The sequence below is a fragment of the Myodes glareolus genome, chromosome 1 (assembly GCF_982192425.1).
Source record: "Myodes glareolus chromosome 1, mMyoGla1.1, whole genome shotgun sequence".
In the NCBI taxonomy this organism is placed as follows: Eukaryota; Metazoa; Chordata; class Mammalia; order Rodentia; family Cricetidae; genus Myodes; species Myodes glareolus.
Genome location: NC_142026.1, coordinates 97,333,247 through 97,355,968, shown reverse-complemented (window position 1 = coordinate 97,355,968; position 22,722 = coordinate 97,333,247). Strand labels below are relative to the sequence as shown.

The window sequence follows — 22,722 nt, the reverse complement described above, 5'->3', positions numbered from 1 at the left end:
CACTCAGGAGGCTGAGGCAGGCAGAACATTGTGAGTTAGTTCCAAGCCAGTTGGTCTAAACAGCAAGTTCAGGCCAGCTACAGATACCCAATGAGATCCTGTCTCAAAACAAAGGTGTATTTGTATTAAGTACTCAAAATTCATTAGAATATTTTGTCTAGATAACAGAGTTCTAGAAGTATCCATCCACTCTATGAGTAATGATTACCTCTGAGTCTTGGAAATGAGAGCTTGATTTAGATTCCCTCAGCAGGTATAGGGTGCCCAGAGAACAGAAGCAACGGGAAAAGAATTTTCTGGAATTTTCATTATTAAAAGACAAAAATCATTGGTCCATTATCATATGCAAATAAGAATACCACTGTACATTTATATTTACTATATGGTTAGTTTTCTCTTTTAAGTTCTTATTTTGTGTCTTATGGATGTAGGGACATGCATGTCACCTACCTGTGGAGGTCAGAGGATAACTTTGGGAACAGTTCTTTTCTTCCATCATGTGGATCCCAAATCTGGGTTCTCAGACTTGGTGGTAAGCTGAAATGCTCATTTTATAAATTTACACCTTGTTGTAAGGCACAAACACTCTCCATCTGCACAAATTGGCCAAATTCATCAGCTTATAGAAGAACCCACCAAAGGAGGGGGGCCACACCACAACAAAGACAAGCAACTCAGACCCACAGCTACACTTACAGAGAGTCCAGCCCAGCATCTACAACCCTAACTTCTAATGTAGCACACAAACCAAGAACAAGTCTTAAAATGATACAGCTGTCTTGTTTGCTTTTCACACACCTTCTGAAACCTAACATAGGGCTCAGCACACAGGAGGCCCATGGTCCAAAGAACATGTGGATGTCTGCCCTTCCGCCATATCCTTGCACTTCACATCTTTGGATTCACAAACAAGAGTGTCCACAGTAAACAAGTGCAGACTATTTTCTTCATTATCACTATCTAAATAACACAACATAATTATTTTCACAGTGTTTACATTTATTAGGTTTTATAAGTTATCTAGAGGTGGGTAAAGAATAAGAGACAGTGTGTGTGGATTAGATTCAATGCCGCACCATATTAGATAAAGAACTTGAACCCCTAATCATTGGGGCATTCTCGGGAGCCTGGGGTACTGTGGGGTAAGTGTGCATGAAATCACTCTGCAAAATGCAATGAATGGGTTGTCTTGAGCTGCACTATTTAGTACAACAGAATATTTTACTCTTTTATACATTATCTCTAAGATTGCTTCTCCAGCTATCAAATAACCTAGAAGGAATTTTGCAGTAGATGATGCAGAGAAGAGGTTCTACCGGGAGAGGGAGGCAGGAGAGGCATATGGTACAAACTCAGTCTAAATGTGTCTCTAAGAGAACTCATATGTCTCAGGAGCTTCCAACGAAGCAGAAGTTTCTTCATCTATGGGTCTGATTATTTCCTAGAGAAAATAACTTCAATTTCAACACTGAAGATCAGAATTCCCACAGAAAACGTCAAGAGAAGTAGCGCGGATTAAGGCTCTTAACCTGATGGCTTTTAAATTCCTTTAAACGTGAGAATATAACCAGGGAAAGCCACAGAGACAAGGGAAATTAAAAGGGGCACAAGCAGTGGAAGGAAAGATGGGAGACACGAAGGGGAACGTGGGAAAAGTGAGCATCTTTAGAGCCACACAGCAGGAAACCGAGAGAGGATTGATAAATAACACTGAAGGTTATTAGCAGAGTCATATTTTACATTTACTAAAATGACAGATAATACACACAAGTTTATGTATATGCCTTCATATATAGCTTAAATGAAGTTACACAAATTGTGTAATTTTTAAATGATTCTGATACCCTTAATGTGGAAGTCATTCACTTAGCCAATTTTAAATCCAGGGAAACAAAAACTGTCCAGCTCCCTTTTGAATCAGATACTTAGACAGAAAGGAATGTCTGAACTGAGGTGCTCCCTTTTATGGTGATATACTAACTTGCATTCAGCTCAGCTATCAAGAAAAGAAAGGGAAGCGAACAAAAGAGCTAGCAAAATGGAAAAAATATTGTCATTTGTCTGACCAAAAGAACGTGATGCTTCTACGAGAGCTTGTTACAAAATCACGTTAGAGGCTTCTGTCTGATTTCCTCACCTTCTCTTTTCTTAAAGCGATCAAAGCTGATGGGTGTTATTATCATTTGCTGTTCTACTGTAACCCGTATAAAACTTGGAGATTGTAACCCATATAGCCTGAACTAATACACATACTCACTGAAAAGACTAATTAAATTCAACATAAAGGACTTGTTTGTTCCCAGGGTATGAATGACTAACCTTAAACACTGTGCTTCGGATCTTTAAGTGCTTTAATTAGTAAAAGGGCAAATCATTTGTAAGTGGAGAAATTGCCATCTAATTTCCATTTTAACCCCTTCACCATAAGTTAAGAAGGATTCAGAGTGCCCTAAAATTACATTCCTGATATCAAAATCCTATCAAAATGAAAATCAGACCAAACACCATTTGGAGAAGGAAGCCTCATCTCCAGATGTGATATTTAATATGCCAAAGAGTCCCCAGGTACCTGACAGGTCGCAGGTGGAAAGCACTCTCCTCACAACTGACAGTCTTCTGAAGCCATGGCGTACCAGCATGACAGTGCACAGTCTCCCCTTTGGGGGATGCACAGAACGTATTCAGTTCAGGATGACATTGGAGACTGAGGCTTGTTCTCAACCACAGTGCAAGAAGAGCTATGTGAGTGATCAGGGACTGTGTATTAGCTGATGTACTGAGCCTTATAGAGGTGGCTTCTGGGAAGTCTAGGTCATAAAATTCCAATGGCTTCCTGGGTATCACCAACATCTCTACTGCTCTCATTTAAACAAGTGTTTTGAAATACCACCACTCCAGAAATTCAAAAAGCAGAATTTTTAGTTTGATAAGTATATGCAACATAAAGTTTGCCATTATAACAGCTTTTAAGACCATAATTCAATGGCATTAAGTGTGTTCACATAACTGTGTAACAGTTTCCACTGTCTATCTTCCAAATGTCTGTGCCTCCCTAGATTGAATCTCTGTACCCACTAAACAACAGATCTTCCCGTTGGTTCTAAAATAGAACTTGGATAATAAATACTAGGAACCTAACTTTTCCCCCACGCTATGAAGGCCTCACATTTCTCTTCTTCAAAGGAAACATTTTGTGCTAACACATTCCTCAATATCACAAAAGAAATTTGATAATGATCAAGTTGACCAATATTAGTAGCAAGGGTCCCCTTCCAAACCAGGCCTCTCTCCGAAGGAAGCTCATCTCAGTCAAGGGGGCCAGAACTGCTTAACTCTGTTCATTAACTTTGCACAAACTCTGGTGTGAGGCTGTTGCTGAATGAGGACTTTCCTCTGCTTTAAAAATAATACTTTACAGCTTAGAGAAGGCCTTCCAGTTTTTAATTGCATTGACTTAGGAAGCTGGCAGGATGCTGGTATTCTCTTGGTCTAGGAATGCTTGCTACTGTGACAGAAAGAAATGACGGCAAGCAGAGAATCCACCATCTTGCCTGCTACCCGAGGATAAAACAGCACAGTAGGTAGGCGTCATCCGAACACAGAGCAGTCACTGCTTTCCATCTATGTCTAGTGCTGTCCCCTGCACTTCGCTAAAGGCTTGGGACTTGACAGTGACAGCCACAGTTCCACAGGTATCCTAAGGACTGATGTGTGTCTGCCCCGTGACTCCCAGAGCTGAGTGGAGGGACAGAGGTTGAAGGCTCTCTTCTCTGGGTCCTGAAGGTAGAAACCCAAGCATCAAACCTCTAAAAGGATAGCTCACTTCTTCAGCTTTAGAAAACATGCTTCCTAAACTGTAAATTTTTTTTAAAACTGTAAAATTTTATGAACCTTTATTAGGGGAACTTGTCAGTTATCTAACTAATACATTTTGGAGAAAGTCCCTGCCATATAGAGATTCACAGTCTTAATCTTCATGTGCCTGGGAGGGAACGGCACCTTACTAACCATGGGGTTTGTACATGTAGGGTAAGATCCTTACTGAAATATCAACTTGTCTCTCTTGTTCCTAGGTTCATTCCCTTTTTCTTCCACCCTCTTCCCACCCAGCTTCTAAGCAAATCATAGCAGACTTTGTAATACCCAGCTTAGATAGCTGAACAAGCTCGAATTCAAAAACTCTTGTAAAAACCCTAAGTTAATTCAGAGACTAGGGCTTGGTAGCCTGAAGGAAGAGGGATGAGAAAGGGAATAGGGAGAAAGGAGGAGGGTGAGAGGGGAAAAAGGGAGGGGGTAAGGAGAAGAAGTCTAGGGCAGCACGACTTGGAAGAAAGAGGGAGAAGAAGAAAGCCCAAGTACATCACTTGATACCAAAGCTATTAGAAAGTCTTGTTACTTAAGGTTCTATGGCTACATCCAGGCATAGACAGCTGTGGACAGTCCAGAGAGGGTCTGCATGTGCAAAGCCGTCTGATTTATGACAAAAGTGATACTTCAGGTCTGGGAATGGTGAACCGATGAACAAACAGAGCATGAGGACCAGGTCTGATTCGTTAACCTAAGTATCATGAGCAGCTTCTCCCCATCCCAGCACTTCGTAGAGATGTTGTCCCTCTGTTCCTTGGCCCCCTGTACCTCTCTAAATTGTCCACCTAACCGCTGAAACAAAATCCCTCCACTCTTCGTTGTATCGCTCAGCTGCCTGTCACATTCTTAGATATCAACCAGGACTGGGAACCAAGTCTCAGGCTCTAGAAAGAACTCTGGGGATAGCTAAAGTACACTTTTGTTTCCAGGAGAAATGGTGTCTCACAAACACCAGACAATTTCTGTCTTCCTTAAGAAGAAAAGTCAGTGTAGGAATTCCTCATCTTTCAAAACTCTCCAGGGCGGAAAGATAACAATGTCCCCTAGAAAAATGGAAAATCAAGCACGCTGTACAGGGCTAGGGTCAGCCACGCAGAGGGAAACTGCCGCAGGTACCCATGAGCAGCTGTGGTCAGTGCATGGTTTGGGTACAGACCGGTCATCAGCCAGCCTTTTAAACATTCCATTTCAAGCAACTGTGCATGCCGGGGGATACTAGTGTCTGCAGAAAATAAACAGAGGAAACATAAACTCAAAACTACAGTCTTGCCAGGAGTAAGCCTTTAGTCCCAGCACTTGGGAGGCAGGCAGAGGCAGGTGAAGGAGATTGAGGCCAGCCTGGTCTACATAGGAAGTGCCAGGATAACCAAGAGTAGACAGTGAAGCCCTGTCTTAGGAAAAAAAACCTACAATTTCAGCAAGATTTTCTGAGTAAAGTCAGTAGGCAAGTGGCTTTTTCACTTTAGGTTTGACTTGACCATCAAGACCAACCATCAGGAAGCAGAGCTTTGCCCTCCTGAGGCTTCCCCAGCCTGCTGCTTTGTTTTCCTAAGGACTTCCTTCTCAGCATCCCTGGCTCTGGTAGCATATTAAATGCTAGGACCTGTATCCCTACCCAGAACTAACTGGCCCTGGCTGGCCACCTGACCAAAACAAAGCCAAATGGATTCTCACTGCCAGGATTGGGATCTGGGATATGGCTTGGCTCCTAGTAAGCAGTAGAAAGGCCATGTTCTAATGCGTGAAGGGAGATACGGCAGAGCCAGGTATGCAGAGACAAGCCTAAAGCAGACCAGACAAAGAGTCCGAACCAAGAGACAAACTGGCCTGAGAGAGCTGGAGCGAGACCACAGCTGCCACATGTCCATAGCCTCCTTGTCCTTTGTTTCACCCAATCCCATCAACGCCTATGGATCCAGTGAGGTCCCCAGGATCATAACTCTGTGTACAACACTGTTGCCCCTCTTTATTCAAGCTAAAGCTATTTTTCTGGATCTTAACAGTAAGGTATCCAACCTCAGTCGACGTGCATTCACTTTCCCACAAATGTAAAAGCAAATTATGAAAGTGAGAATTTTTATATGCCGTCTTCTTTCTTAACTTGCTGAAAGATGTGTACGTAAAAATAAACAAACGCGAGAACGTAGAGAGCAACAGTTTATGGTTTCTTAGAGAAGTGTTTTGAAGTAGAGATGTGTGTGCATCTACACATTTGCATACACCTGCAGTTGCCTCAGGTTGCAGTCAGTTCCCTTCCTCAGTCTCTCTCCATCCTACTGTTTGAAAGAAGGTTTCTCACTAAGCTGGGAACTCATGAATTCAGCTAGTCAGTGAGCGGCAGGATCCTCATCTCCACATCCCCACCCCCACTCTCCTCCCTGTGCCTGGATTATAGGCACACTGCGGCATCCAGCTTCATACAGGGATGCTCGGGATCAAACTAGATCCTCACACGTGTGCAGCAAGCACTTACAGACTGAGCCACCTCCACAGTCTTTGAAGATACTTAAATAGCAGAGGGAGCATATGACTTACCAGATGTATACAGAGACAGTGCCACGAGTTAACTACAGGTATTGGATGGTCTCAGATGCTCTTATAGGCTGGTTCATGAGCATCTGCAGATGCTGCACTTGAAGTGTACAGCGCAACGACTTTTGAAATGCGGCAAACAACTCTGAATGCAAGTCAAATTATAAGCTTGTATAGTTTTCCTCAAGTATATTATCCTCCTGTGAGCCTATTACAAGTGAATTGCGAGTTATCTAATGTTTGTATTGGATACAGACTAAGTATTGCCATGAGAAGCAGAAGGGTCTAAATGATTATAATTGCTATTCGATTTTAAAAGCTCAAGTTATAAAGTCTTGCTCACTTTTCATGTTTCTGTGATTAAAATTCACCGACAACAGCAACTTGAGGAAGAAAAGGTAGAGTTGTTGACTTGTTTAGCTTGCAGTTCAGTTATGGTCTATTACTGCAGGGAATGGTGCCAGATGAAGTGTGATCCTCATTAGTCTCAATCAATAAAGACCAGTAGTCAGATATCGGGGTCAAAACCTTGAAGATCAGAGAACCAGAAGCAACTGCCACTTGCTTCCTACCTGTCTCCTTCCTCAGTTCAAAAGGGGCCGAGATCCTGTCTACACCCAACCTTATCACTTCCCAACTCTACCTTGTGGCATGAGCCACAAGTGCTGGGGTTGAAGGTATGAGCCTCCCAAGTGCTGGTATTAAAGGCATGTGCCGTCACTGTCTGACTTCTGTGGTTAACTAGCAGCTAGCTCCGCCCTCTGATCTCCAGGCAAGCATTTTTAGAGCACAAACAAAATATCACACAACAGCATACAAAAACTCTAACTAAATATACTTAGAAAATTAAAATGAAGCAGAATGTGATGATGATGTAATAATTAAAAGATAATAATAATAATAATCAATGCAATACTAATAAAAATAAACAATAATAAAAAATACAACTTAGCATGTGACAAAGGACCTGATGCCTACATAGCACACAGACATTGGCTCCTTTTTTATCCTGTCATTCCCTAGTCATTTCAGCCTGGGCAGTTCATCTCCTTCCTAAGCCATGATTCTCTCAGAAGTAAGAAGGGAACAACGAATGCATGCACAGCCAGTGCAGTGAACAGGGTTACACGCTCTGACAGCGGTAACTGGATGCATGCACGGCGTAGTGCAGTCAGAGGATTACATACACTGACATCTCTAAAGCATGCATCAAGGAGGGAAGTTGGCAAAGACAGAGTAAGCGTAGCAGGTTCTGCAGCAAGTACTTATCTTTAAGCAGCTACAGGTAATCCAGAAAGAAACAGGCATGGCTGCAATCCTCTGATACTTCATTTCTGAAGACTCAAGTTTGAATTTTACAAGGTTTTTTTTTCCGCCACAAAACAACTCTTTCAATTTTTTTGTACAATATAAAAATGTGAAAGTGATTCTTGGCTTGAAAGTCACACAAGAACAGGTCGTGAGCCTGCCCTGTGGCAAATCCAGAACACAGCACCAGCATTGCCACCAATGATAATGAAGAACAGTGGGGATTGTAGTATCATCAGGAATAAGTCATTTTCCAAGCTAAATGCTTTGTTACTTCTATTCTACAGTTGAAATTGTCATTAATGGAATGTGAGGGTGGAATTCTGTAAGGTCTTAGAATATAAAGACCTTTCAGGGAACTCATGGAGGAGGGGAGACTCTCATGCCACAGTAGCCTCCATGTCCAGCCAGGCCAATCCTGACAGCAGCTTGGGAAGGCAGCTGTAGATGCACCCTCATGTCTAACTTTAAAAGTAATGTGTCCCAGAAGAGTCACAACATAAAGAAAAGATCAACAAGGATTTTAGTTTAAAAAGACCAATAACCTGAGCATTTCTGCTTCACTTTCTTACCTACAAATGGGGTTTTTTATCGTATCTTTAAATATATTTCTGTAATTCACCAATGAGATGAGAATGTTGAAAGTTTTTCAGGCCAGGAAAAAGGTTCTTTGATTTTCTAAAAACATGGAATGGGTTTACCCCAACTTCCAAATTTTGAAAGGGTGAACTGGGCAATTCTCTATAGACAGATGACTTGTTCAGCCTAGACATGGGATGTCGGGGGGCATTAGTCCTACCTCAGCAAGATGATGAGATAGACTTAGCTGACTTTCCAGAGAAGGCCTTACCTTCTCTGAGGAGCAGTGGTGGAGGGAAGGAGGAGAGCTGGAGGAGAGGAATGAGGGGAAACTGGGATTGGTATGTAATTAATTAATCAATTTTAAAAAGAGTGAACTGGGCAAATCAATGGATGGGAGGAAATCCATTTTTAAATATCTCAGGTTGGATAAACACATTTTCATCTACAATTCAGAACTAACAATTTTTCATCCATAGCAAACTGCACACCAGTTCCCACACACATAAAAACATGATTTGGGTTGACTTTTCAGGTCTCAGAATTCTAGGTCACCAGTCTGGTGTAGATGAATGACCTTTATGCTCCAGGGGGAACAAACACAGTGATAACTGTGTCAACACAAGTACAGTGAGAGGCAAATTACACTCTTCTTATTCTTGACCAAGTCTCTAGTATAAACTAGTCCAGATCAATGAACAGAATCAAGAAAAGGAGTTACATGGGGGACATAGCAAGGTGTCAGTGCCACTACAATCACTAAGGTATTAATTAGTGGATAATGCTGGCTAATGGAGATCAGTGAAAGAATCCAATGATGTGAAAAGGTCAACAAATATATTTGGAGAGTCTCCCAGGGGGTGTCCTCATTATAGTTTGGACCTGAGTGTCCCCCAAAGCTCATGTGTTCAAGCATTGGTCCCAATGCACCAATGTTTCAAGGACTGGAGAGCTGACTGGATCGTAAAAGCTCTAGTACTATCTGAGAATCAATCCATTGGTAGGTTCATCATTTGACGGGAGGTAATGGAATCAGGAGATAGGAGATTGAAGAGGGGAGTTTCCTTAGGGCCATTCACTGAGGTACTATCTTTCCCATTCTTTTCCTCTCTCTCCTTCCTTCTCTTTCACCCAGTGTGAGGTTAGTCACATTGCCCTACCACACTCTCCCCACCATAATGCTCTGTCTCACCTGGGGAGGTGGATAAGGAGACAAACGATCTTCCTTCCCTTCTACCCAGGTATACCACCAGTGTCACCAAATGGTTGGCACACAATTCTTCTCCACACACTCTTAGGTCCACCTCTTATATACTGTGTGCATTTCTAGACAGTCTTTCCTATTCCATATTCTGTTAGCTTTTTCAATTATGTATCTCTCCTCTCTAAAATTCCATCTCCGTTAGAGACACAGATTTCACCAGCCCCATAGCTAGAGTATTTATTGACCCAACGACCAACGCCTTGGCTGGACTTAAAAAATACAATATCCTAATAAATAAATGAATGGAGGCATAAATTCCTTTCTGCTCAATTTCAGTCCTTTTTCCAAACTACATTGCATGTCATAAATTACAATGGCTTCTATTGTTGTTCACGATTGTGGAAGTAGGCATTGAAACACATCCAGTGCTGGAACTGGATGCTCACTCAAGTTCTTCTACATCTACAAGGTCACTAAGTTTCAGAGATGAGAATAATTACGTCTTCCTTGAGGTGATCATGGGCATCTGTAGTCACCTCCCATCATCCACGTTTACCTGATGACACTTAGACTCACGGGCCCCCACCTGGGGCCTTGTAGACCCTCCAGCCCACCTGAGCACCAGCAACCTTGGTGAGGAGGTTTAGTCCTATGGGCCTATGGAGATTTTTTTCATATGTTGTTTCGCAATCAAACAGATGTTACGAATGCAACACAAATAGGCCCATGCTTCTCACTGCCATACTACACAAGAGGCTTCGGAAAATTGTGCCAAGCAGTTGGCTTCATGGCTACCAGACACACCTATAAACAGAAATCCATCCATTGATCAAGAAAGACATGGATGCCCCAACCCCTGCCCTCAGGTAGAAGGAATTCTATGGTTGCACTATTAGCATCATAAAGTCATTGTGAAGGGAAGAGAACTTAGGGTAATTTTTGCTGGCAAGGCTAAAGAAACATGAATCAAATGTCTCCCCTGAAATATACTAAAAATTTACTCATGCTAGGAACCAGAAGGCTTCCCTCAGGAAGACACATCAGCTGGATCTGATGGAGAGAGAAGACAATGATGGGAAGAGTCCTGGGACAGTCCAGTGGAGACAGAGCTAGGCTTTCTCTGCTTTCTCCTGCTAAGAGACCTCTCATTCAACCTTGGGCTAGGCGCCCGCAGAAAAGAATAGGAAGTCACGGTAATAGAATTCTAATGCCCCTGTGCTTTAAAAGGGTGCTATATGCAAGATTTTCTCCTTTTGATGTAAGGCTGGGCACAGCAGGATCAGAAACACACCAGGATGCTGATGACTTGTGAACAAGCTGTGTTAGTGAAAGAAGAAGAGCTATTAATACTTCCTTGCCTGGATGGAGTGAAATTGACTTCTATCCAAGGAGAAGAAAAATCTGGGGAAAGCACCAGCCCTTCCACTGCCTGTGCTGGCATGTTAGACCCACATTAAAATCTTCTTAACTTCCTAGAGGCCAGAAGCAAATACTGATCTCATGAAAAAATCTTCCAGTGGAAAAAAATGAGGGTTTAGGCTTTTACGGGCTGTACAATAACAATCACCACCTTTGGGATTTGAGTTGGAGGCCTTAATGCAGGAGGTGATGTGTTTTAGGAATGTCTGGGGCATCTCTAGGCTGGTTCTCCTATTCATTCAAAATGGCAAAGTCTTCTATATTAGATTTAAGAATGGGCAAAAGTCATAAAAATAGTAATTCACAGAAACAGAAATAAAAATGACTGACTGAGCTTAGAAAGCTTCCAATATCCACATCAATATAAAAGGTCATAATGTGTGACACCCTGTATAACCAAGCAACTTAGCTAGTACTGGGAAAAATTAAAACACTGAACGTTAAATGGAGGTAGCTGAGACTGTCAGTAATCTGATATTTTATAAGTTGGTAAGAAAGACCTTTCTAGAAAGTGGTTGTTAAACAGTCTATGTCATAAACCTTAAGAATAGATCATGCTTGTCATCTAGGAATAATTCTACTTATAGAAATCTGCTCTGTGAAAGTCGTTAGCTGTATTTTTTAAAAATTATTTATAGCAAGGAATATATAAATATTCATTAACAGAATAATTAAAATGAAATAATAGACCATCACTACATTTATAAAAATATAAATGACCCACTGAAAATCATGGCATTTCTTTACATTTTTCAAACTAGTACACAAAACTTCATTTGTATATCAAAATATAGCATACATGCAATTGTAAATGAGAAACATACAACAAAATACACCAAAATATCAACATGAGCTGTGGTTTTAGGATAATTGCTGTTTATCTTTAAATATTTTCCAGAACTTTCTGAGTTTTCTACAATATATGCATTATATTTCCAACCATGTGAGGAAATAGCAGAATTATGTCTAACTAGTGAGGAGTTTTTCATTATAGCAAAGTGGAAACATTGATTAATATGAGATTGTGCATAAAGATATTACAAGATATTAAATATTTTTGTATTTATTTCAGTGTCTATATTTACACATTTACCAGGTGTGCCTCTGTCATGGAATTATTCTTATCTCAATATACAGTAAGAATAAACAATAATTATACTGAACAAGGAAAATAAATAAAATCTTTATTCCTTATTTCACTTATTCTCTTAAAAACCTGAATCTGCAACATAATCCAAAACAAGTACTTGATATCTGATTTCTTTAAAACTTAAAATTTGCTAAATTTGAAACTTCTTTTACAAAGAAAATACACCTAAGCTTTCTTCAAGCCAAGTTTTTTAGTTTGACCTAGAAGATTAAAGATTTGAGTAAATTGCTACCACTTGAGACAGCAATGTGAATTAGCGCCCTCTTGTGAGCATGAGACAGAACGTTAAAGTATATATTGTTTAGAGGGGAAAGACTTTGGTGTGTTCACCGTGAGGGACACGCATGTTGATGCTCACTGAACAGAGAAGTACACACTACTCAAGGAAAGCTCATCCAGGGACTTCTGATCACTGCAGTTTTCGATGAGCATTTTGTTGAGAATGGCTGGGGTGCGGCTTGTTTTAAAACGTGAATGTCCTCTCGTTGTGCGTCACTCGTGTAGCAGGGTTATCAAAGGGAAACACAGGGCAGTCTCATGAGGCTCTTGTATTCTCCTGTGCTCAGACACAAGGTTCATTGTTTCCATTAAAAATTCAAAGGGTCTTTTCTTAAATGAGAGAAAATGCTGCTTTTCAGATTCTTAATATAAAAAAATCATAAATCATTTCTCAAAACATAAAAAATGACAAAAAATGTGTTAAGCCAGTAACAAAATCGAAATAGATACCATGTGGGATGTGGCCAGGAATGGCCTCAGACTCCCCACCATTTGGGCTCCTTTATTGCATCTTCCTATAGTCAGGCTCGACATGACTAATGGGCTGAGACGATTCATTCTGACTTTTCTGAGGACATTCCATAAGAAGAAAAGAATAATGCTTTAGGACCCTGCACTACACTGTGGTCACTGGGCCATACCTTTTGTTGGCTGCCCTCAGCCAATCCCATCTCAAAGAACTTGCATTAGACTGAGACAGCAGACTGTCTGCGGGCACTTGTTATGCAGGAAGCTCTAACAGATTTTCTTTCTTTCTTTTTCTTTTTATATTTACTTATTTAGGCAAACAGCTTCAACAACCTCCAACCCCTCTCCATGTTCTCATTTATCTTAGGAATTGACTCTGTAAGAGTAAAGTGAATGAGTAACTTTGGAGCTGCCTTTCAGTCAACTTGTTTCTCAGCATCAGGGAAAGGATGTAAATGCTTCCATCTGTTCATCTCTTTAGTGCTGGTAAGTAGAGGACTGCAAAGTTCTGAGACAATGCATTCCTAACGGATATAACTTAGGCCAGCAGCTCTCGAATTCTGAGGACCTTTGAGAGGTCCTGAGACTCCTTCAGGAGGTACTAACCAACAGCACTCCAACCACACCAATTCATTATTGCCTTTTTTTCACTCTTGTTATCCTCAACGTACACAAAGAAGATATTGTGACAAATTTAGCCAAATCAAATAGTGAATTGTCCACTCCTGTTAATGCAGGCATGAAAGAAGTTTCTAGAAGCATCAAGCAGTGGCAAGCTTCTCAATTATTTTTGTTTTGGAAAGCACAATTATTTTTCATCAAGCCGTGATATTTATGTTAACCTGCAATGGGTTTACATTTATAATTTTAGTAACTGCATAAATATTTTTAAGCTTTTCTGTTTTAATTCCTAATATGATGAATAAGAATTGATGTGACATATGTAAGCAGAAACTCTTTAGATCCTCAATAACTCTCAAAAATATAAATAGACTCGAGCTCAAAATTCTTGAGAACAGCTGTCACAGACTTCTGGATTTTGTTGTGGTTGTGTTTTATTACATTTTACAATTTATTTATATGTGCATATGTGTATATGTGGTGTGTGTGTGGTGTGTGTGATGTGTGTATTTGCATGTGTGTGTGTGTATATGTGTGTGTGCATGTCTATGTGATGACAATCAAGCACCAGAGTACAAATGTGAAGGCTGTAAGACCAGTTGGAGGAGTCTATTTTCTCTTTCTACCATGTGGGTTCCAAGGTTCAAACTCATTGTCAGACTTGGTGGCACATACCTTTACCTACTGAGCCATCCTACCAGTCCCAGACCTGTTTTGACTCAGAATTAAATTTTAAGTAGCTCTTTTTGATCTTTAATTGGCAAAACGACCAGAAGATCGCTCTGCTCGAGTTGTAAAGCTTTACTGTTTGACCTTGATGCTCCAAGTCTAAACTGAATTCCATTTGGTGAAAATTGTATCACAGTGAATTCTTTAATATCATTCGTTTTGTACAAACTGACAAAGTGCCTGTCATGTGCAAAGAGAGCAGTTTGCTGAGTTGCTAGTTTGGAGGGGTGAAGCTATCTTTTCAGCCTGAAAAATAAATTCATCTACCCCTAGAGAATAACAAAATCTAACATTTATTACATGTTCCACATGCTGGACACTGTGCTTATTGGCACAACCACCACTCTACCTTCCGTCTTACAGATAAGGAAATTGGGTACAGAGATAATGTAAACTTGGCCACTGATAAGTGGCCAATACAGAACTCAGACCGCAGAATCTCTGCACCCTGAACTGGTGCTATGGACCTGGATATAACAGATGTTCTGCACACGACAGCACAAACCCCGAAGCAGTGTGAAGACTTTACCACTGACAGCTGACCGTAAGACAACATGACTTTAAATTTGGCATTTCTTCCCGGAATGAATCCATAGATGAAACTAAAAATTTAGATTGATAGGAATTTGTGTTGCCCTTAACTTACTCACATTATAAAAGTTGTAGAGGAAGGGTCTAACATTTGCAGTGTTATCTTATGACTGTAAGGTGTCCGCTCTAAAAGAGGCACATGTTGAAGGCTTGGCTCCCAGATGGGGCTGCTGCTGAGAGGTGAATAAACCATGAGAGTAGTGACCCTGGCACTGGGTAGATTAAGAGAGAGACAGAGTCCAATTGAAGGATGCTGGTTGCTCAGGAGAAGCCATTCACACCCCCATTTCTCTTAGTCTCTCTGCTTCCTGGCTGCGAAGAGGTGAGCTAGCAGCTTCCCTCCACTACCCACTTCTGCCATATTACTCCTTTGCCCCTGAAAGCAACTGAGCTAGTGGACCTTAGAATGAAGCTTTTAAAGTCATGAAACAAAATAACTATTTCCTTCTTTTCAATTATTTATGTCAGGTATTTGCCAAAATGATTAACTCAACCATTAAATAGGAAAATATGCTTTTCAAATATAAATCAGATCTGAACTTTGAAATGTGGAAAGATATCCAGAATATATTCTACCCCAAGTGATATGTCCATACTCAGTGACTCTTTTTTAAGATACATTATTGTGTGATAATCTTTTGCACACTGTAAAGATGTGTCTTCGCCAATGTGCCTTCTTAATAAAAAACTTAATAAAAAACTGATTAGTCAATAGCTAAGCAGGAGGTACTGGCGGAACTTAAAAACCGAGAAGAAAGTCAGAGTTCCCAGCTGGATGCAGGAAGAGCAAGACTTGAAGGGGGAGAAGTAAAAGGCACAAGTCACATGGCAGTGTGTAGATGAATAGAAATGGGTTAATTTATGTTACAAGAGCTAGTGGGGCAAGCCTAAGTCAAAGGCCAAACTTTCATAATTAATAAGTTTCCATGTCATTATTCGTGAGCTGGCGGACCAAAGAGAAAGCCCCCATATGTAGCAGAAAATGAGGAGGAGACATGCTTAAGCTATAGGCCAAGTTTTCATAATTAATAAGATGTCTTCATCTCTCTCTCTCCCTCTTTTTTTTTTTTTTGAGCTGGTGGCCCAAAGAAAAATGTACCTACAGTATGCAAATAAAACAGCTATGTTAGAGTCCAAACCCCAAGTTCATTTCATAATGAGGAAGCATTTTGAAACAAAGATATTACAGAAGTTAATAAAAGCCAGTCCTATGGATAGATCCTATTTCAATAAGACTGGGGTCGTTATAAGAGAGATATAGCAGAGACACTCACAAAGGCTCTGTAGGAACACAGGGAAAGGGTAGGAGGCCTCAGAACATACCACACTTGCCATGCTTTGGTTGTGGTTGCCTGACATCCAAAGATGTGGGAGAATTAATTTTTTGCTGTTGATAAGCCCCTCAGCTTGTGAGAATTTGCTATAGAAGTCCAGATGCTCACTTCTGCTTACCATTCCCACCATATATATTTCTGAAAGTTCTAGTTTTAACTTGCAAAATCATCCTTGGACATTGGTTAAGTTATCATGTCCAGATGCTTGTCTGAGAAGAAAAACAGAAGTTACTGTATCTGTGTGAAGGAGAGTTACGAACAATTGGTGTTCAGTGTTCCCTGTCCTCACGGGCTAATGAGGAAAGGGCGCTGATGGAGAAACGGGACTAATATACAAAGTACAGATAGAAATTCAAGACCCTGCATGCCTCTTTTCTTCTAGTGTGTTGTCAGGGGATGGTAGATTCAGCTAAACTGCTTCATGAGCTGCTGTTGGAAAGAACAAAGCTACCCAGCTGGTGGGTGAGGAAATGTGGCTAATATTAGTGATTCCCACCAGCACTGCAAGTCCGACGAGCTCCTTGGCGAGACTGTAGCTTAAGGATTCACAATGCGAAGAGCATGCCTGTAAACAGTACTTTTAACTTCAAGCATGGACACAGATGAAGCAGAACACCTCACCTAAGTAGGTGTTGTGTTCATCCACAAGCAAACTCAGTCCCAAATAGTAAGCAAGTCACAAAATTCAGACACAGTCACTAATTCTGCTTGAGGTTTTCTTTGTCGGTACTGAGGGATCGAATTTGGAGCTTACATCACACTGGGCAAGGAAGGATCTTAGGAGGGAGCTATTTCCGAAACCCAGAAATACTAAAAAATTATGAACTTCCTAAAAATAGACAATGTTGTCCTTGCAGACTAGTGGGTGAGACAGAGTATTCATTTGAATGCGGTGTAATCTAGTTACCAGTGTAACCTTTAAAAAGGCCAGTTAGGTTAAGTTTATTGAAAGCTATTTGTAGATATATGCGTCTGTCTCTCCTTACTGTACACACATACACATACACACAAACGCACACACACACACAAACTTACTCATGCAAAACATTCTGGAATCCATCCTAAAGATATGGCATGATTAGCAATGCCTATGTTAAATAGCTATATATGACTTAGATAAGAAAAATGTCTCAAAAGTTAAAGATGTTTGAGTCATGAAATTGCAGGTGGCTTCTACTATTTTTAACTTTTATTACATTTCAAACATTCCAGAATGACTTTATTTGACCTTAATGATATGACAAAAATATATAAATGGCTTTTGTTGTTTTGTTTTGTTTTGTTTTGTTTTAGGTTTTTTTTTTTTTTTACAAGACTAACAATGTTATTCCTGGTGGAAAGGAAAAGCTACTTAGTTCTGCATCAGAAGCCTGAAGATTTCTTCCTCTGGGGACCTCCATTTAGGTAAAGACCAGTTCTTGATTACCACCAGAAAAAACTCCAAGAGATGTCCAAAGAAAGCAACGTTAGAAAGTTTATTAACTAGAGAGAGCAGGATGGTACTTAAAGGCAAACACTTAGAGAAGGCACATAAGAACAGGATAGTTGATATCCCCAAGACATGGACCCGGCTTGCTCAAGACGCAGTAGCCCTTATAATGGCTAGAAACGAGCCTGTGTTTTTCTTTTTGTCCAAAGGCTATAGTACAACAGACTCCAAGACTAAAGGAAGTTTGAAAACTGAGTTGAAATTTTAAGTAAAAATACATAAGTTGGCTTCCATATTTCTCGCACCTTAAAGAACTGTCTTGTGTTGATGTACCCATTGAAAAATGGTAAGATCAGGGAGTTCACTATGAGACTGTGTCTCCTAGGAATGTCAGAAGCTATACTCATAAAGTGTCCCCAACATGATTGTCCAAATATGAGGTGAATGAAGACAACAAAACCAACGGACATACCAAAGTGGAGGTGAGCCAGAGTACTCACACTAAGTACTACAGGCAAGTAAGAAATGCTGAAATAGAGAGAAATTGTCTCCCCTAGAGAAGAGCACACCAATTGGTTATCCAATTACATAAACAGAAGCAACATTAGACAGACAAAGAAGGTTACATTTAGGAATATACACATATATGCATTCCTATACATATATGCATGCAACATGCAACAGTTAATTTAAAAAAAAAGGCCAGGAATTTGAAAGAGAGAAAGGAGGGGTGTGGGGGGAGGGGGGAGGAAAAATGTAGAAGGAGGAATTGCAATTATATTATAATCTCAAAAATAAAAAAATAAGAAAGAAAGAAGAAAGAATGAAAGAAAGAAAGAAAACGAACGAACGAAAGAAAGAAAGAAAGAAAGAAAGAAAGAAAGAAAGAAAGAAAAGTAAGTCACAAATTGAGAAAAAAAATGAAACTTTCTGTAGCTAAGCAAATACAGTTAATTAGATGGGGTACCCTTGTCTGAGATGTCTTTTAAGAAACAGGCATTACCTCTGCAAACAACTGCAACATTTAACAACTGCATTAAAGTTCCTTGCCTCTCAGCGCACAGGAGCACAAACCTGATGCCAGGATGAGGGAGTCTTTTCTCCTCGTGTCTCTTCAGCTGTTACTGTCTTTTATCCACATCAATGTCACTGGGGTTCTGATCACAATGGATCTCAGAAATCTCCTCTTAGGCTTCACCTGACCTTTGGGAGAGTAAAGCTAGAAACAAGGACCATATTTTTGTCTAAACACAGATCAATTACTTCTGCTTGGAGGTGAAACTTTGTGAATCAACGAGGAACGCATTGTGAACATGTGAAACTTTGCTTGACAAATTTTCTTCAGAAAAGCATCACCTCTCTTGCTTTATTTCTTCCAGCTGAAATCCAGCCATCCAGACTAAGAGACACTTGGGAGAGATACTCTTACATTGAAATTGTGAAATAACCTTCAACTAGTAAAAACAAAACACACAGGGGTGGGGAAGGAGAGAGACTTACCATTTTCTGGGTTTGATAAGAAACCCACATAAAACAATAATCTTCTAACTCTTTTCTGAGCAAAACAGGTAGTTGATGAACTTGCACAACAGAGACAATGAAAGAAAGTAGGAATATATCATCAATAAGCAGAGTAATTCCCCAAGACAGTAGTCCCCAGATCTGTATGTGCTTCAGAATCATGAAGAGATTCCCTAGATACACACAGGTCTTCACACATCAATCACATACTGCATCAGAATCTTGGGAACCCAGGGACAGTAAGCTTAGTTAGAACCTTAGATGTCTGTAGACGATAGACCATATTTCCCTAAAGGTCTTTATCAATACAAAGGGTTGACTATTAAGTTTCCCAAACTACTAATAGCTATATCAGCAACAACTTAAATCTCACTGGATCTATAAAAATGAATAGTACATCTCACTAGTCACTTCAAGCCATAATTCTCATTTGAAAACACAAAAGTATTGAGAGAGTTCTGGCACACACACACACACACACACACACACACACACACACACAAACACACACCCTAACCTCAAAACAAACCTTTGCCTCTATGGTTATCTCTACACCCTTGCTTCAGCTCTGTTTCATGTAAAGAGATCTGACCATGTCTCTCCCTGTCTCTTCCATTATTTCTGAAATTAAATAAATGCAGTGCTCTGAGAAAATAGTAATGATATCTTCTTCAGTCTTTACAGTATTTTATTAAACACACATACACACCACATGCACACACACACCCTTCTCTGGGTTCTTACCGTAACTAGAAATTCAAATAATTTTTTTAAGAAGAATTTTTGAATTGAAGACAAATTCTGCTTTCTTGATTGTCTCCCCAAACTATTCTTGACTCTTTTTTTTTTTGCATGGCCTTAAGAAAACTTTCTTTTTTGTAATGGCATCCACCAAAGAGGGGGTTCATGAAGGAAATATTAATAATTCATTCATCCAGTAATATGATTTGAATAAATTTTTCCTCAATGGCTTGTTTATATAACTGAAGAGTATAGAACTCACAGATTGACAAAATTCAGCAATTAGGTTTGCAAACAAGACTAAACAAGAATAAAAAGATACACTTTTGGAGTTGAATAAACATTATCTTAAAGTGTTTTTTTAAAAAAGGAAAAGCATTAAATAAGCTATAATATGAATGAGAACATAAATCTAGTATGAATAGTTTAAGAACTTCTGTGTAACTGATATGCAATGCCATAACAATTTAAGTAGTAAGAAAACTCATTAAAAGTACTCTCTTTAGTTGAGTATTTTTATTTGTTTTTGTCTTGGCTTGGGGGTTCTGGAGACTTGGGGTTATTTGTTTGTTTGAGACAAGGTTTTACTGTGTAACACTTTCTGGACTGGAACTCACTCTGTAGACCAAACTGTCCTTGAACTGACCGAGCTCTACCTGCCTCTGCCTCCTGAGTACACTATGCGCAGAACGTTAAAGGGTATGATGCAGATTCTCTTTAGTCTCAAAGTAGACTATTGATGTTTCCATAGTTTCTTGTGATGTCTTCTCTGCTGACCTGTGATTGTTTCCAATATTTCATAGTTAAATTTCTTCTTGATTTTTGTCTGCTGCTTCTGCCATTTGGGATACAAAATGCTATTTGGTATGTTTCATTATTTTTCATTATTTTGTAATGTAGACAAAGTAAAAGTATTAAAAACGCTTGGTATCTGCTCTTTCTATTTCCAGCAAACATAATTTTCAGTGGGATTTTTGTGTCATCTCAAAATTGAGAGAAAAATTGAATTGTGAAAATCAAATTGTGACAACCTCCTTCCATTTATATATTGAAGTCCTGATGTCTAATGCCTCAGAATGGGACTATATTTGGAGACACTGCCTTTAAAGACTCGATTAAATTAAACTAAGACCATTAGAATGGTCCTAACCAATAAGACTGGTGGCCTTATAAGAAGAAAGCTGAACTTAGTACAAAAAGGGAAAATTATGTAAAGAGACAAAAGAAGATGGTCATTTACACACACACACACACACACACACACACAAAAAAAAATAGGGAACTTAGTAAAAGTCAGCTGCAATCAGGTGCAGAGGTATATACTGGTGTCCCATCACTTGGAGAGGTGAAGGTAGGTGTGTCGTGAAGATTACAAAGATTAAGGTCATCCTGACCTTTATAATGAAAGCCTGCCTCCAGAAAACAACCAAAAGAAGGACAATGATGAGGGGGAGAGAAAAAAGAGGTAGAGGTGGAAGAGAAAGAATGAGGAGGAGGAACAGCCAACCCTGAGGACACATGGATCTCAACACTGAGCCACCCAGACTTCCATTATTCACACACTCAGGATAGAGTACTTCTTTACAGTTGCCTAGGACATCAATTCATCTAACCACCAACTAGCATAACTGTGTGAGGAAATAATGGGATCGCTGATTCTCATATGACACAGGGCTGATAGTGAAACATCCTACAGAGGGGAAAAGGCGAAGTGTTCCTCTGTCTCTAATACTATTGAGAGGGCCTTAAGAATATCCATTAAAAGACGGGCAAATGTGGAGAAAACGGAGAAATAATAATTTATTCCCTGGCTAGAATTTTTCTTTGGTAGCAGTTTTTGCCTGTCTCTGCCTGTCTTGGCAGAGATCTAAGCAGCTGAAGGGAGAGGGTAAGAGGGAGGAAATGCTCCCCAGTACCTCCACATTTGCTAGGGTAGGGTTCGTAACCAGTGCCTGATTTGCCTGTTTAACTGGAAGCTGTGGACTTCTGATAGACAGTTCGAGTCCCATTGTAGACACGTCTTGTCCTAGAAGCTGAAAGTGAAGCTGAGAAGAAAAGCATCAGTCAGCTTGAGCCTAAACCTTTGATGCAGTGAAAGGAAGAGAAAGGAAATATCTTCAGTGTCCCCACGGTATCCCCAGGCTCTTCAGAAGGAGCAATATTTTTATGGTAACTGTTCTGGGACACTCCAAGATTGGGCAGAGAATCAGCCAAAGAAAGGACAAAAGGAGAAGTAAAGCACCATCGTTATGTGATAAGATAGACAGTGCTTCTACCCTCATCCTGGAGGATCTTACAAAGAGGATCAGAAAAAATAGTGTGAAAGTAGTAGACGGCCCCACTCCCAGCCTCTTAGTCCCTGGTGGACATTGCACAGGCTCCACCAGGATATTTGCAGTGAGACATGAGAGTCAAGAGTAAGGCTGAATTGCCCGACATGTCACATGTCAAAGCAATCAGGAAAACTAGGGATGTTTCTAGAACACCATGGTGGCTAAGAAGCTAGAACGTAGAGAGCATAATCAATAACAGAAAATAAAACATCATGTGGATGCCTGACTTAAGGATCAACAACTAACCGGGCCTGAAAACTATGAAAAGGATCTTAGAACTTGGTTGAAGAGCTTCCAAACTACAAAATAAAGTCATCATCTGTAACGATGCTGAGAGCATTTGAAGTAGCAGTTAATGGTTTCTTTGGAAAGTTGTTTTCATGTCATTAAATAGCCCTCTTTTCTCAAAAATTGTGTAGCACATAGGGATTGTTTCAAGAAATGGAATATTAATTTTACCCTTAAAATGTGCATTTTTAAAGTCACTACTTTTGATGAGATATGATACCTTGGAGTCAAATTAATTCTTATATTACTACCAAGACTCCCCAAAAGTGGTATCTAAGCAAAATACTGGAAAGTATTATGGGTTGTAAGAATCTGTTTGGTGCCAGACT

General features: G+C 40.0%; 1 protein-coding gene across 1 annotated transcript in view; it reads right to left on the bottom strand.

Annotated features, from left to right (window-relative positions):
* Positions 1-22,722, bottom strand: part of Slc35f1 (solute carrier family 35 member F1) — a 422,660-nt gene that overhangs the window by 335,531 nt on the left and 64,407 nt on the right. The gene's annotated exons all lie outside the window — the stretch shown is intronic.